General features: G+C 36.7%; 2 long non-coding RNA genes across 10 annotated transcripts; both read left to right on the top strand.

Moving 5' to 3' along the window:
- The first annotated feature begins 1,025 nt into the window (after positions 1-1,025).
- LOC112192887 lies at positions 1,026-9,728 on the top strand. Of its 9 annotated transcripts, none has more exons than XR_005804560.1 (8): positions 1,026-1,420; positions 1,560-1,662; positions 1,945-2,986; positions 4,900-4,939; positions 5,674-5,790; positions 6,136-6,221; positions 6,561-6,661; positions 7,957-8,056. It is a non-coding gene; the product is annotated as an uncharacterized LOC112192887 (long non-coding RNA). The 9 variants fall into 9 exon arrangements; XR_005804558.1 differs by having other exon boundaries at positions 1,026-1,450; XR_005804557.1 differs by adding an exon at positions 6,304-6,386 and having other exon boundaries at positions 1,026-1,662; positions 7,990-8,056.
- Positions 9,729-11,515: 1,787 nt separating this feature from the next.
- LOC121050959 lies at positions 11,516-13,719 on the top strand. The gene is made up of 3 exons (XR_005804562.1): positions 11,516-12,136; positions 12,234-13,343; positions 13,436-13,719. It is a non-coding gene; the product is annotated as an uncharacterized LOC121050959 (long non-coding RNA).
- Positions 13,720-16,330: the final 2,611 nt, after the last annotated feature.

Below are 16,330 nucleotides of genomic sequence, written 5' to 3'. Positions count from 1 at the left end.
CGTGCACTTTGCGGGATTGTCCCTCATGCTGTTTGCGTTCTGTGCTGCCTGCGTTTGCTCCACAGAGAGACAGCGAGGGTGATAGAGGGAGAGAGACAGTAGAATCGAGGCTGAGGGTTTGTGGTAATAAAATTTAGGGTAAAAACTCCAAATGGTACCCAAATGACAGCCAAAGGTATTTTTTGGCACCTTCGATTTTTTTTTACCCAAATGGTACCTCCATTAATTTTTCTATTAAAGTTGCCTACGTGACCTGTACTTTTTTTAGAAAAAACTCCAAATGATACCCAAACTATTGCAATATATATATATTTTTTGGTACCTATAATGTTTTTTTTTTTACCCCCAAATGGTACCATTTGGAGTTTTTTTTTTTTTTCCTAAAAAATTACATGCCACGTAAGCGATTTTAACAGAATAGGCTGAAAAGCTAACCAAGGTACTAAATTTGATAATAGCACAATACTTTAGGTACCATTTGGAGTAAGAAAAAGTCGTAGGTACTAAAAAGTATCTTTCACAATAATTTAGGTATCATTTGAAGTATTTACTCTAAAATTTCACGTGTGATTGGTTTGGGGTTTTGGGTAATAAAGGCCTTATCAATCACCTGCAACTTTTTTTTTCTTCACTCTCTCCTTGCTCATTACTTCATCAATCGTCTCAAAGCTCCTTCTTATTTTTTTGATGACACAAAGCTCCTTCTTATTAATCCCCGGAATCAAATCACTTCTCAGCTTTCATCGCGTGCAGGAATAGGTTCGTCGGAGTCTCGGCAAAGAACACCTCCTTCAGTAAGTGTTTTTGCTATCTATACTTCTGTTGGGTAGGAATTAGTTTCCCCCTTTGAATTTAGCATCAGAATTGATTTTGGTTGAATTTACAGGAGACCCGTAATTGAGCGAAGGAGAATAGGACGACTTTGTGTCTGGGTTTGTTTTTGCTTCCTGCAAGTGCAATGGGTAATTGTGTAACTCTCACTGTGAATATTAAGAGTTAATTTTTGGTTAGCTATGAAGCTGGTTTTGTGTACTTCGTCAGTTTGGTACTATAGGTGTTCAAGTTAAGTATGCATGTAGTTCTTCTGTTTTATAACTTTGAGTAGTTGAATGAAGTTGAATAGTGTGCTACTATTATGGTCCATTTGTCCTTATGTATCAAAACTAACCTTGCACCAGTTGTGTTGTTAAATTCTTGAATCTTTGTAGTTTCAGCGGTCACATTAGACCCTTCTAAGCAAGGACCTAACCCACATCTTATTTTGATTTCAACATTGTTTATATCTACGAACTTGAGTGGTTCTTTGCAATTAAACATTGTGATCGTCTTATGTGTATCTAGTTGGAGAACCAAACTGGGAGCAATGTAGAAGACTGACAAGGGCTGCTGCTATGAATACAAGCACACCTGACACAGCAAGGTGCTCTGTTTGTGCTATATTTAAGGATAAGTACTACATTTATTCACCCACTGAGCTTTATGTCTGTTTGTGCTAAGACTCATAAATGTTACAACATTTGTTGGCTTTTGATCTCATTACCAACATCATCTTTTGCAAGAAATTGAAGCAAATGAGAAGCATAGATATCAACTCCAACATATGATTGAGGAGGCCATTAGTAGCAATAAAACTTGCTCATTCTTAGCCTACCCACGCTATTGGTGAGTTCATAGTAAAGCAATGCTGAATAGACATACATTTGACCTGGCACAGTAAATTGGAAGCGATTGTTTTCAATTGAATATAAAAGGTTATAAGTCTCAAGCAAGATCATAAGTGAACATGTTATCCATATATTTGGTTACAAATGCAAGGAAAAATAATGATTTTTTATGAGTGGCATTGATTAACTAAACCTAGACTTTTAAAAGCATAATGTCTAAGATTCAAGTATATGCTCTGGATTTTCTTTTGGCCTAACGATTTTGCTTCATTACTTATAGGGAATGGCTAATGCTGAGCTTCAATTTGGAATGGCAATGAGGGAGAAAGTCATTAACACCGACAGAAAGCACTAAGAAACATTTGGGACTTGCTTATGATTATTTACTTAATATAGTTGTACAATTATGCACCCTTGCGAAGTTATCTGCCTGTAGAAAAACCAGAGAAGTTGTGTAGGTGAGAGTGCGAGGATTTGTTGCTAGATTAAACAAACATATATAGTTGAGCTAGAAAGGAGGTAGCTTCCTCAGTTTATCTGCAATCAGTGGTGTTCACCTGGTCAGTTGCTGACCAAAGAATTTATGCTCAACAACCCTTACATTTACATCCAAATGTGGAAAACAAAACACCTCAACTTAATAATAATTCTCTCTGCCCTTGGATTTACATCCAAGAGTGGTCGAACATTATTTTTTTGGTCAATAACTGACTAGGTGAACATTTTCGCTGCAAGGTATATGATTGATTAGGCACTGATCTCTTTTGATTCAAGTTGATTTGAAAGTGAACGAATCCATATTGGTAATATAATTAGGTAATGAATGCCTTGTTGGATCAAAAAGTTTTTAAGCTACTTCATCTATTATCTGTTCATTTATGTAACATGGTTGCAAGTTTCTGTCCAAGTGTTAAATTGTTGCTACTTTGCATTTCTATTCTTTTGTGTATGTACCAAGTGTTCTGAATATAAAGTTATTACGTATAAAGTTCATGGAAAAAAAAAAAAAACAAACAAACCCGCAACAGCACTAGAGCGCTCTTTGTAGTTATGTTCTCTCTTCTAAATGTGAGAGTCGGTTTTTGTCCCTACTATTCGCACCGCTAGCTGGTTTCCTTACACGTAATGCAATCGCTTCTAGAAAGATTCTGATCTGATTGGGGTCGAGTTCGTCATCAAAGCCCAGAATTTGGAGGGAAAGAAGATCCAGTCCCGACGAGTCCAATTGTATTTCTGATTTAATTTTGATATGATTGAATTTCTGATTCGTTTGAAAGGTTCCGGCTAGAGGACACGTCATTGCGGATGCTCTGCCTGCTCAGGTACTTGCAACTTTAATGCCCAAGTTTAATCAAACATTCAAACTTTAAACTCCTGGCATTTTTTATTTGTATTTCCTGATTAATGTTTTTATTATTTTTTATTTTTTATTTTTATAATGGAGCCAGTAGGTGAATTATATTAATCAAAAGCCAGAATAGGCCATTACATACCCTTCCGCTGCCATTTACAGACAAGAAGATAGTGATAGTACCCACAACGGTACATAGAAACATACACCCACTCATTGTACAATCAATACGTAGACATAGCAGGAATCCCCCTTTGGTACTACACCGGAGGCGCTAGAAAGATCCGGCCCTTCCAACCTAACTCTTTAACCAATAAACCCATCTGCCTAGAGACCACAATTGGTGTACACCTAGATCCACTGAGAATTAAGTCCACAAGACCAGACCAAATGCCAAAACTAAATGCACAAAAGTACCTAGACTGTCCCTGAAAAATAGGGACTTATTGAAAGTAATAAAATTACTATCCTAGATAATGCACTAGGGCCAAAACCCTAGCCCAAACTCAAAGACCAATTAGGCAGCCAGCAAATAAAGTCCACTCAAGGCCCATACAGCAGGTCCGGTCCAGTCCACCACAAACCAACTGCTTCCCATCGTTCGCAACAGTCCAAACGAATCTCCATCCGCCGCACGCCGCCACGATCTGCACCTCCTCGATCCACGCCGCAACGATCTAGCCGCCTGCAACCCACACCGCCCCTGTCCACTTCGTAGCAACCCACGCCACCACAGAGAAAGCCAAACCCGATCCAGGTTGCCCGCCTCACACCGCCATCAAGTCAGCCCCGTGGCACCATCGACTAAGCAAAACCTGTCATCAGAGCTTGATCACTGCCTCTGTTCGAACGACCACCGCCACACACCATCCCAGCCAAAACCTCCGACAAAACCCGAGCAAACCCCATCTGAGGGAACCCCCATGAGCCATAGCCATCAATACCCGTCCGGCAGCAGACCCATGACAACGGCGAGGCCAGAGGCCAGCCCGGCGTCCGGGCGCCGCCGGACGAGCACGAAATCTTGGATCGGTAAAACCGGCCTTAGGGTTCTCGAGGAGAGAGAGTATTTAGAGAGGTCCTTTTTTTTTTGGTTTTGTTGTATTTCCTGATTAATGTTGTAAATTCACATTGGCTATATATTGCTGCCTAACCTTTGCAATACTTTGACTGATAAACTGATATATTCCCTTCTATGCAAATATGCAATCTTTGTTAAGTTATAGCTATGATTTTTTTTTTTTTTTTTTTTTTTTTGAGAATGGATATCTGATTCAACTTTAACATTAGTATTCCTTTGAATGCTCTTGGTTTGTGCAATCCTTATCATGTCAAAATCAACTCTGATACTTTAAAACAAGAAGAATAATATTTAAGGATCCTTAGCTCCCAGAACATAGGAAACTTTCAGTCAGATCACTTTCTTTTAGAAGCCGATGATGGTAACCTTCTCAAATTAGAAACTACATTTATTTTTGTTACTTCTTCCTGTGAGTAAATTTTGCCTGCCCCTCAGTTCAGATAATGTGTGTTATTTAGGAGGAAAACAAAATGGTGTACAAGTGTATTTTTAGCTCAGTCCAGATGATGAATTTTTGTTTTGAGACTGCGTCAACACTGCGACTATGAGTCTATTTTTTTGTAAGTCCATCTTCATGCTGTGTTCCAGGCACTTTTAGAAAATTTAAGGAAAAATTGGCATCTCAGCTAGAGTACATCAGCTCTTCATAATATATCCCTTTAAAATGCATGTTGGCTGTATAATGAGTTTAACCGCTACTGCAGCTATCCGCCTTTGTTAACCATGAATCAAATTTATAGAAGTTCGTTTTTTGTAAGCCTTGCGTGTGAAGTTTATTGATTTTTTTTGTAATTTTTCTGTAGATGCCAGATATCTACATGGAAGACCTTTGCGAATATCAAGGTCAGTTGCAACAGAGAGGTTTTTTTTTTTCTTTTCCTTTCGCAGTTCTGAGTAGTTTATGAAATATCACGACAGTGTTAACATAGCAGCCATGAAAGCACAGAACAAAGAAGATGAAGCTTACCAGAAGCGAGAGAGAGAGAAGAGAGAGAGAGAGAGAAGCTTAGAAAATATCTGGATGACCTTTTTGCAATAATGAAAAGTAAATCTCACGATTATTACAAGCCTCTATTTATAGTAAGCAACCGACTCAGACCTACCTAACTTTCCTAATTATCTCTCCTATTACAGGCTGTAAGCAATTCATAACCATACAATGAATCCACATCAACATGGTGACCTCAGCAGCTGACAACTTTGACTAGGAAAGTTAGAAGAAATGGTTGACTCGGTTATCAGACAGAATTTAAGTTCTCGGAAAGATATCTATGACATGTTAAAAATAGAGATAATTAACATAGATTAAACAACAAGGGATGTAACAAATCAGGAATTCTGTGAATATTTAATTCCTCAAGTTCCACCCTACCATTCACTCAACAGAAGCTAGAAACCAGCTTTGGGAATGGAATAATACTGTTGTTGTCACTCACTAAAAGCAAGGGTTAATGGAGTGATATCAATATAGACTTATTCGTATCAGTTGAGAATTTCAATCCTTTATGTTACATATGTTGGCAATTCCATCATTATTTAGAGTTTCTGCCTTTCTGTGGTGGGTTTTGGTGATGAAGGATGAAGAAATTGGTGATTGGCATCAGCGTAGAGGAATAGATTTCAAAATGCCTCTTCTGGGCTACCTGCAAGAAGATGGCAATGTTGGAGCAAAAAAGGGATTGGGATATTGTCAGGTTGTTCAATCATTATACTCTCTGTTCAATCTCACACACACACACACACACACACACTATGGTCTCTAGAAGGGTTCTATGAAGAACTCCCTATCGCAAAAGAAATTGCTGCAGTGAATTCCGCAACTGTATCCGTCAGGAAGACACACACACACACACACTATGGTCTCTAGAAGGATTCTATGAAGAACTCCCTATTGCAAAAGAAATTTCTGCAGTGAATTCCGCAACTGTATCCGTCAGGAAGTGCCCTGAGCTTAGAATCTTCTATATTCGCAAATGGATTTACCTGATCATGTTGTTGGCACAAATTCACAACACACTGACGACTGGTTTGCTCTGCAGAACAGCTGAGGAGCACCCTGAGATTCTATAACTGAAAGTGAACTTTGATGAGAATAAGCCAATGTGCAAAGCGTATGAACGTGAAGGTCAGCAGCCCCACATTAGTTCCTGAATTTGATATGCAATAAAGCTGTGCATGTTCAATTTTCAAAGGGTTTTATTCTGCAGTTCATATTCAATTTTCAATGAAGATTTTAGAGAGCTTCCAGGGAACCTTAATGCAGAACGTCTTGATGGGGACATACGAACAGGTCAGATTCTATTATAAAAGCTGTTCTTTAGGATTTTGTTTTTCATTTCCTGTTGGTATCAAGTTCTCTTAATGTGGAGATATTTGGTTTCTTGGACATGTCAATTGCCAACTGATATCTCTAATTTAACATCCAAAAGGAGATGCTAATTTCATTTCAATTGTACCTTTTCAGATTGGGAAAAGGCTCAGCTGCTTTAGCTGATTTGGGTGAGGCTGAAGAGAAAGAACATGTTGATGATTTGAAGTTCAAGGATTTGGCTGCCAAAATTGCAGGTCGGATTTTGTTTTTCATGATTTTTGCTTAATTGTGGGTTGCTAAGTGATTGTTAAATGCTGGCTCTTTTGCTTGAGTACCATAATGGTAGAATTAATTTAATCTTAAATATTGGTTTTATATATATCTTATGGACACAATTACTGTATTTGAGGGGTTTTATGGGAATACTTTCATTTCCATGGTTCCGATGGTACAGTTTTCGTAGAAGTCAAAGAAAAACAATCCTGCTTTGTTGCATCGATTTCTTTAGGTTTCAGTTCTCCTTATATGATTTACATTAGTAAAGCATAGGATGGCAGTTTCAGGAGATGAAGACACCCTTTGGAAATGATAATTTTGTTAGTTCTGCTCAACTGTTAAAAGTATGCTTATAGTTACTGAATGGTCTTATGGCTACTTTGTATTTCTTTATATGCTTTACTTCAGGAATAGGCCGCTGTTGCTGAAATAGACCAGCCAAAATGGTGGTAAAGAAGTATTCCCAATATGATTGACATACATTCTACTCAAGAATTCTTGAGTGCTTTAGGTCAAGCTGGAGAGAGCTGTGCATTATTTTGTAAACAATTGATTAAGTGATCCAGATAGGACTTCGTTCTGTCAACATAAGTCTTGCCGTGCATAGAATTTAATTTTGATTTTCTATTTAGCTTAACATCTAAAAGACTTTTCTTTATACAAATGACATTAGTAAAGTAATTGATCACTTACAGGCTTTGAAGTCCCCTTTTGATCACTTAAAGAAATTGATCACATTTCCAGATATTGATTACAATTTAAGGCTTTTTATCAGTAAATACCTTTTACAAACAATAATACCCTTCAGAAAACATAAGACACTTGGATGTCCAACAAAAAATTGAAGTCACCAAGTAATGCTCGCATTATCTATAGTTGCTAAGTTGTATAGCAAAGGCTAGACCCTTTTGACTAGTAGGCCCCTTTGGTGTGAATATTATGATTGAAGATGTTAATAACACCGAATTATGATCTGCTTGTTTGTGTGCTTTTTCTTATTGTCTTCCTGGTTCCTACTATACCATCACTGTATGATCTCAACTTTCTACACCACCTCTCACTTGGTTCTCACTATCCTTTAAAGGGAGAGGTGATGTTAGTGTTCATTATCAATGCAGCTTACTATTTCAGATTTGGTTTTATAATCAGATGTGAATTGTTGCTACTCGACATGCTTTACTTTATTGTATTTTGTGTATTGCATCTGCAGCTTTAGTCATTTCACCTTGCATCTGTTAGAGCATCGTTCATTTATTTTTGCTCTTCTTATTAGATCTTATTTGAGGAGATGAAGTCTTGGTTTCAGACTTGGCATTTCATTGATTTGTTTGCGGAATCCCAGCAAGCACAAGAGTTTTGTCTCTCTCAGGCAAGTCCTTCTTATCTTATGTGTTTCTTCTGTATCTGTATATGCCTGTTTGTATATTTGAGCTTCTGATCAATCAGTGATTAGATTTCTCTTTGTTTGGTTATGATTTGAAAGAGGTTTTCCAGATTGGTAGTATATATTGCCCAGTAATGCAGTCTTTCTCTCTCTCTCTCTGTCTTTTTTTTTTTTTCGGTGAATTCATTCTTTGTCCTTCTAAAAGTTCTGGGTTTGTTGTTTTAACATTTATTTTATGAACTGGTTCGCTTAGTCATGGGAATGTAATAACAGTAGTGTAATGAGTAGCAGAAATTGATCACTGATCCAAATGGAATATAGGTTTCTCCCCGAGCCTTACAAACCTTCATTTAAACCTACAGTCCAAGCAAAGTAGCATTTTCAAAACACTCTCAACTTCTCTATACTGCCAAACATACACATGAATGCATAGACATAAAAATAACAGTGTCAAGCCCTGATTGATTGATGTGTTCAATAAATTTCCAAAAGCAGAAAGGGAAAAATAAAGTTAAATATGAATTCCTAAAAGAAAAAAAATATTGGTACTTCAAAAACAACTTAGCGGACAGATTTTCAGAGTGCAGCATTGGTTTTCCAAAGCAGATGGTACCAAAATTAGATACACTTCGTTTGTTATAGGCTTAACACCCTATTATGGTCTTTTATTGGCTATATGAAAATATGAATGTGGATCTCAATTTTTCGTTTTTCTTTACCCTTTGTGAATTCATTCAATTAAATCACTCAACCTCTAAATATAGAATCATGTTGAGGCCTGCCGTTTGAATGATTTTATATATAGAGGAAATCAGTATGTAGTCTTTAATGGTATTGGTTAGTGTTCATTGTCACTATATAAATAAACATAATAATCTGTTTGTAGTTTTTTTATTGCACTTTATAAATTATATCATAGCATTTGTATTTTTGCTGTGATATATGGCATATAATGAATGATTGTATAAAAAAGCATTTGTATACATTTTATCAATATTGGAACACTATTTGTGAAACAATTTTTCTTGATTATTAAGCTTGCCTTTACTAATGCTTTGAGACAGGCAATAATACATGGTGAGCGAAATACTAATTGCCTTTGGATGGGTTGGACGACCTTTCGAAGTTCAAGTTTGAGGTCAAAAGCTTTTGTATCGTAACTTCACACAGTTTCTAGTGGTCTTTTTTTTTCTTCCTTCATTTTTTGGAAAATGTAAATAGATAAGTCTGGTTAAGATATCAACTTTTACCTGGGATTTCCACTTTTGTAATATGTAATTATACAAACATGGTGAAACCCTAGTTTTTGAAATGTGTAAATTTAATAAATGTTTAAAGCTTAGCAAGCAAACAAATCTGCGGCATCGTTCAGGAAAACTTACCTAGTAGTATGCTAAACTCGAGTTGTCATGGGACGAGCGCAAGGCTAAGATCTACTTTTCATCAAAGTTGAGTTCTTCTCCCTGAGGCAGTTTTTCAATAAACTCAGGTGTTGGTGGAAGTGGGGACATTATATAGTGTTGCTTAAAGTTCTCTAATCTTAGAAGAATCCAACTATACCTCTGTATATTTAATTCCTTAGGTTTCTTGTATGTATCATGTATTCATTAACTTACACAGTATTCTCAAACATTAATCATTTCAGATGCACAATTTACTGCACTTAACTCATAATACATTGCTATTATTTAGTCTTTAAATAATACACATAGTTGCTACTGAATAATCTCAATGGCTCGCACTTTAATTTTAGAGCCAAATTGATGATCTTTAAGGTATCTAACTCTCTTAAATCAATGGACGAACTGAATCTGTCTAATCTGAACTATATTAGCTTTAAGGCAGTTGTCAATGCCTTAACGATCATCAATTTGACTGAAATTTTGTAGAGATGATCTATACATTAGACCCTAAAAATTGAACGGTCAAGATATGGTTATGCGACCGAAAAGTGACCATAAATTCTAAAAGTGCATATTAATTTTAGAATGAGGCCTTACTCTGTATAGGATATGATATATAATATTTATCCAAAGTGAGGCCTTGCTCTGAAATTAAAGTGCAAGGTTAGAATTTAGGGTCACTTTTCGGTCTCATATCAACATCTCGACCGTTCAGTTTTTAGGTATTAATGTATAGATCATCTCTACAAAATTTAAGTCAAATTGATGATTTTTAAGGTATCTAACTCGCTTAAACCAATGGACGAATTGAATTTGTCTAACCTGAACCGTACTAGCTTTAAGGAAGTTGTTAGTGCCTTAGAGTCCAATGTTTTTTCTCCGGCTCTTTTCCAACGTTTTTTCTCCTGTTTTTTTTTTTCGTGGATGTCATCTATTCTCCAAATTTTCATTTTCCTTTTTTATTTCATAAAGAAAAGTGTAATCCAATTATAATTTTAGATTAGAAATATATAATGCCACGTCATTATCCACATCACTTGCTGTTGTGTTGACATCATTCAAGCAACGAATCCAGACCATTGAACATTTTAAAAATCTAATGGATCACAAGATGTGTCAAAATTTGTGTAAAATAAGATGTCCCTTGATCCGGACTCTATATATATATATATATATATATATATATATATATATATATATATAGAGTCTTTCTTGGCTAAGGATGTCCTTACCTTAGCTTAGGAACGGATTTCAAGTTTTTGACTACTTTTCGATCACATATTCACATCTTAACAGTTTAGTTTTTAGGTCATACTGTATAGATCATCTCTGCATAATTTCAGCCAAATTGATGATCGTTACGGCATTCAAAGCTGCAATTTACAATAATGAACACGAATGGTTCTGATTCGACAGATTCAGTCGTTCATTAGTTTAATCAAGTTTGATACCTTAACGATCATTAATTTGGCTGAAAATTTGCAGAAATGATCTATACATTAGGACCTAAAAATTGAACAGTTAAGATGTAAATATGTGATCGAAAAATGGTTAAAAACTGAAAAGCCGTTCCTAAGGCTAAGGTAAGGATATCCTTAGCCGTTCCTAAGGCTAAGGTAAGGATATCCAAACTGTCATGGGAATGGGATCTATAGGAGCTCTGGGCTTGTGACCATAGACAACTTCAAAGGGGATCATGCAATAGGGAAAATTGGATCCCACGACCTGATATGAGTACAAGGGAGCATAACATCAAAAGGGTTTAGATTGCTGCAAAGACTAAGGACCTTAAGCTTGAGTGACTATAACACTAATAATACTCAATGGCAAAATTTCTTTCCTATATTGCATTTTATTAGATGTCTTTAGGATATCCAAAGTTTCTAACAGTGACTATAAGAGTTCATTTTAAATGCTTTTTCTTGTTTTTTGTTTGTTTTTTATTTGCATGTAAGAAAGTTCGTGTTTGACGTTAAATTGTTAACATTTTTCCTTTTTTTCACTTTCCAGGTTACCTCGCATGTTTTTAGTACATACTGGGCTCTTACTGGTATTCGCTGGTTTAGTTATTTTCATGACTATCTCAGGCTTTGGTACCGGCGAGAGAGTTGGTACATTTATTGACGCCTTTTATGTGGCTTACTGTACGGTCTTCTCAGTTGGTTTCGGCGATATTTCTCCTCTGAAGTCTCTTACTCGGATTCTTTGTGATGTGCTGGGATTGGTGGTTAGACCTATTGTAGTGATGGTACACACTCATTTTTTGGGTCGGCTAGCATGCGAGTTGGAGCGGCGGATTTCATCTCGCTTTCTTATGAGATATTGAGTGTATTCAGCTCTTGGTATGATCTTGCTGACTCTATTTTTTGGGATGGCTAGCATTTATATCTTAGAGTGGCTGCACCTAGCTAGTGGATCTCCATCTCCATCTCCATCTCCTTCCACTATGTTACCTACTGATGCATACGCATGGGTCCTCTTTGTTGACATATTCCACCTCTCAGTTATGATGATGATTACCACTGGATTTGGAGATTTCGTCTTCACTACTGCATCTGGGAGAGCGTTTGCCATAGTATGGGTTCCTTTCTCTACTATAGTGTTTATGGTTGCGAGTACGTTCTTGGCTCAGACTTTTTTGTTCTATCTTGCACCTATCATTGGAGGTATTTACTTATTTCAGTTTTCTAAATCATGCATTTCTTATAGCTTACTTGAGGTGTTTTCTTCAACTTTCTTATACACTATTTGATGTTGCTATAGGTTACAGCTTGCCCCAGGGGATCCATCGTCACTGATGAGCATGGAGGATCCAGTTTCGTCATTCTTGGATACATTTGTCATGTTGATGATAGTATTAGTATTTCTTTCCGGACAGATACAGTGTTAGTAGTGTTTATGGATATATAGTGCCACATATAATTCAGGTTTTGGTCTTAAAGAGTCATCCTTTTTAGTGGTTTTGTTTACTTGGGTTTAGAGCAGCTTTCGTGGTTTAGGCTGGTGTTCTTTTAAATTTGATTTCTAGTTGGAGGATTTGGTTGGGACTGCAGTGACTTCGGCTTCTTTGTTTGCATGTCCAAGTCACATAAGGTATAGAATTTGACTGATAGGACCTGGACTTTGGTGTTTTTGATCCAAGACAACAAAATTAGTATTTTGGCATACCAAATATAGGTGTGAACTTAGAAAAGTCCTTCATGATTACAGTTCTCTATAAGGAATTTTGCAATACACCCACTGATGTTTGAGGTAAAGCTGTTTAAATTTTTATGTTCCATTGGTATTCCAATTCTAATATTACTCTTATTCGTCCAAGCTCAAAAGTACATTTGTTATTTTTATGTTCGTAGTGTACAATTATGCCTCGCCCTTTGCAAGTTGATGACATGCTCTAAATTCTGCCCGTTTTTTTTTTTTTTTGTTGCAAGCTATGTGTATCAATTGAAATGATCCTATGAACACCTGATGGCTTCCAATTTTGTGGTGTTTTCATACGTCTTTGTCGGCATTGCAAGTATGTGACAAGTGTAGTAGCTCTACTGGTTATAAAAGAGTACACATATTTTAGCTTATAAAGTTTGTATTTCCATTTTATTATCAGTTGTTTTATTCTGCTTGGAGATCTGGATGAAGTTTAATGGATATTGTTATCTAAAGCTTTATCCTTTCCTTTTTTGGTAGGTTTTGGAATTTGGTTTGTTCATACCTAAGAATTTGGACTCAGTAATTGGAGAACCGGGGAAGAAAGAAACAAATAGCTGGTTATTTTATCATTTCTTCGTTTGTTTAAAATCTTTCCACCTTCATATATACTATGCCGTGTCATTTGACTTTTGAGAAGAGCGGGGGGCGTGGCGCTGGCGTTTGGGGGTGAGTCAAGCTGGTTCTTTGTATTAGGTTGTTGCTGCTCGTTCGCTCCATCAATCAGTTTGCTTCAGTCCACTGTCTCTGTTTCAAAGCAGGCTATTCATGGAGCAAGCCATGAGCGAGTGGCCAAATTACACGTTGAGGAGGAAGAAGCAATGGTTGGAGAACAACCACGACAACAAGTTTAGTTAGATTCACCATTTTTTGAATGGAGTACTTCAGCTGATCAAACATCGTTCTTACCATCCTAAGCCAGTTTTGGACACTACTGAAGTCAAACATGTAAAAAAAGTTCCATGGTTCGAACTCGTTGAGTGAAATCCAAAGTGAATGTCTATGTACTTAGAAATGAGTTGGAATATTCCGATTAATCAGTGATATAGAGTTATATCGCTTTGATTAAGAATCAAATCCTTTTTCAGTTTTATTTGTCCGGTGCAATTTAAACAATTTTAGAGGCAGAAAACTTTTGCTTCTTGGGTGTATTCAATTAAGAGTTTATAGGATTGTTTTGTATTTTAGGAGTCCTTTAAAATCTTGCGGTATTCAATCAAGATTTTAAAAAGTCCTTTTAAATCTGATGGTATTCAAAAGCCTAACGATTTTGAAAGATTTTATTAGGTGCTTGATTTTGTTGGATTTTAGGGTGCTTGGCACAAATACCAAACCCTACCAGAAATCCACCCCCTAGACATGAGATTTTGCCGTCTTCTATTTTTTTTTCCTCTCACTCTGAGGATGAAAAGACGTCAAAGAGAGAAGAAGACGACGAACTGACCTCAACCTGTGAATCTTTGTGGAAATCATCACTTGTTAAAAAGGTATTTTTGATACGCATATTCAATGTTGATTGCAATGGTTTTGCCTATTAATTTGAGCAGGTTAGAACGTTTATGCAGACATATTATTCTTCTTTTTGACACTGAAAGAACGTTTTTATTTGATTTGCTCAAGGATTTCATGCACCTAGATTACGTATTATGTTGGATTCTGCATATTTGGTTTGATATTGGTGGTTGAAATATGTTAGCCAAATAGCCACCCTCAAGTATAAGGGGTACAAGTAATAGTATAGCGATTTAAGAAAGGTTGTCGAACCCACGAGGATTGGATTCCTTTCACTAGCTAGGGTGTTAACGTAAGGAGAGCTAGAATATGCATATGTACAATCACAAACCTAAATTCACAAGAAATCTAGGCTCATGGTGAGTGTGTGCATTGTGGTGGTAGTGAGATTCTTTGTTGGATAGAGTGGTGACCCAAATTAAATTAAATGCTCAAATGTAAACTACTCTAAACTAAACTAGTAATATAATGGATGAAGTTAGGGGTTGGATTGTCTACCAGTAACCTCCCTTGTGAGTATTGAAGTTCAAATACAAGTGATGCTATTCTAATTTCCCAATTACCCTATTTGCATCCGGATAAGACTACAAAGGCTTAAACTCCTTTAATGTTATCAATTCCAACCGGATAAGTCTAGAATTACCTACGTACCTAAGAACAATTCATATTACCGGTTAAGTCTCAATTCATTGTTCCTAGATGCATAAAGCTTTGAGTTTAGATAATCATGTAAGCAAATCAATCCTAGATCTAGGTGATTTTAACTCAGAACCTCCATATGCACATAGAGGATGCTATCATGCTATCAATGCTCAAGGTTAACTACTTCCTAAACATTTTTTCATGAGATGACAAACACAACACATTCAAAGTAGTTAAATTTGAATGAATTAATGCATTCACTTCTTGAATTAGCATATGAAGATGAAAATCACAAATAACATCAAATGTAAATTAAAACATCAATTCATACAAGTTTGGCTAGGGCTTTCAACCCTAGCCCCAACAAAGTAACTACTCACTCATAGTCATACAAATTGGCATCAAATCTATATTCTCCTTCATTTTTCTCCTTCAATGCTCCTTGAATCCTCCTTGATGGTGGAATGGATGGATAATGAACTGCTTGATGGTGATGATGAATGGTGTTTGGCTCCAAAACCAGTCTGGTACAAACTGTCACTTTTGAGTGGGTGAGCGTGCCAACACCATGGGGTGCAGTCGTCGGGGGATCCCTTGACCTGACTTCTTGATCAAACGTTGTGGACGAGGAGAGCACCAACCTCGTCAGAAGGTTCTTTTCTCTGCCTTCCGGAAAAGGACTTCTTGCCTTATGGATAAGGGCTTTGGTTGTGGTCTCTTGCGTCACCGAATAGATACTCAACATTGTACGTTGAGTAGAGCAATCACTAGGAAGTTGAGAGAAAGCACGGGTTTGCTAAAGCTTATCTTTAGCTTCGCTGGGTTGCGAGGGCGTTACCCTTGCTTTGCTGGTTTGCAACGAGGTTGCAGGTAGGTTTGCTCCGGAAAGGCTTTAATAATTTGTTTGATTGATTGAAGAGTTGTCTGTAATTAATCCTTGAAACCTGGTATTTATACCTAGGTTTTCGACTGCTCCTTGCCATAGAAGGATTATTGATTGAAGTTTCCTATTCAATCTCCGCTACTTACCTCCAATAAGGGCTCGTTTTCCTTATGGATCACAGAATGGGTGAAGCTGTAACCCAAATGATTTCTTTCTAGTTGAATATGATGTTCTAGAGTTGGTGTTGTTAATCAAGCACTTGACTTTTTAATCAAACTACACTTTAACTAGAATGATATTGGGCACTATTTAGCTCAGCTAGAAAATTTTCTATATAGATTTATTCTTCTTCCATACCAGACTGTGCAATGTGTTTTGAATTGTCCATGTTTAACATTGGATAATATCTGGGAATGATGAAATATGCTCGTTTTAGCGAAGTAAATGAGTGTATATGGTGGCTGTGGATTGGTATTTGGATTCTGCAGATATTGGAACCTATCAATATTAGTATGCACAAGATTGAAGCTTGTTGCTCAATTTTACTGTTAAATGCCTAGGAACTCAGTTGGTTTGATTAGGAGTGGATGCCCGCAGGTCTAGCTATGTCATTTCTGCA

Source organism: Rosa chinensis, chromosome 1, assembly GCF_002994745.2.
Source record: "Rosa chinensis cultivar Old Blush chromosome 1, RchiOBHm-V2, whole genome shotgun sequence".
Taxonomy (NCBI): Eukaryota; Viridiplantae; Streptophyta; class Magnoliopsida; order Rosales; family Rosaceae; genus Rosa; species Rosa chinensis.
Note: the sequence above shows the minus strand (reverse complement) of the source record. Positions and strands in the feature narration are given on the sequence as shown.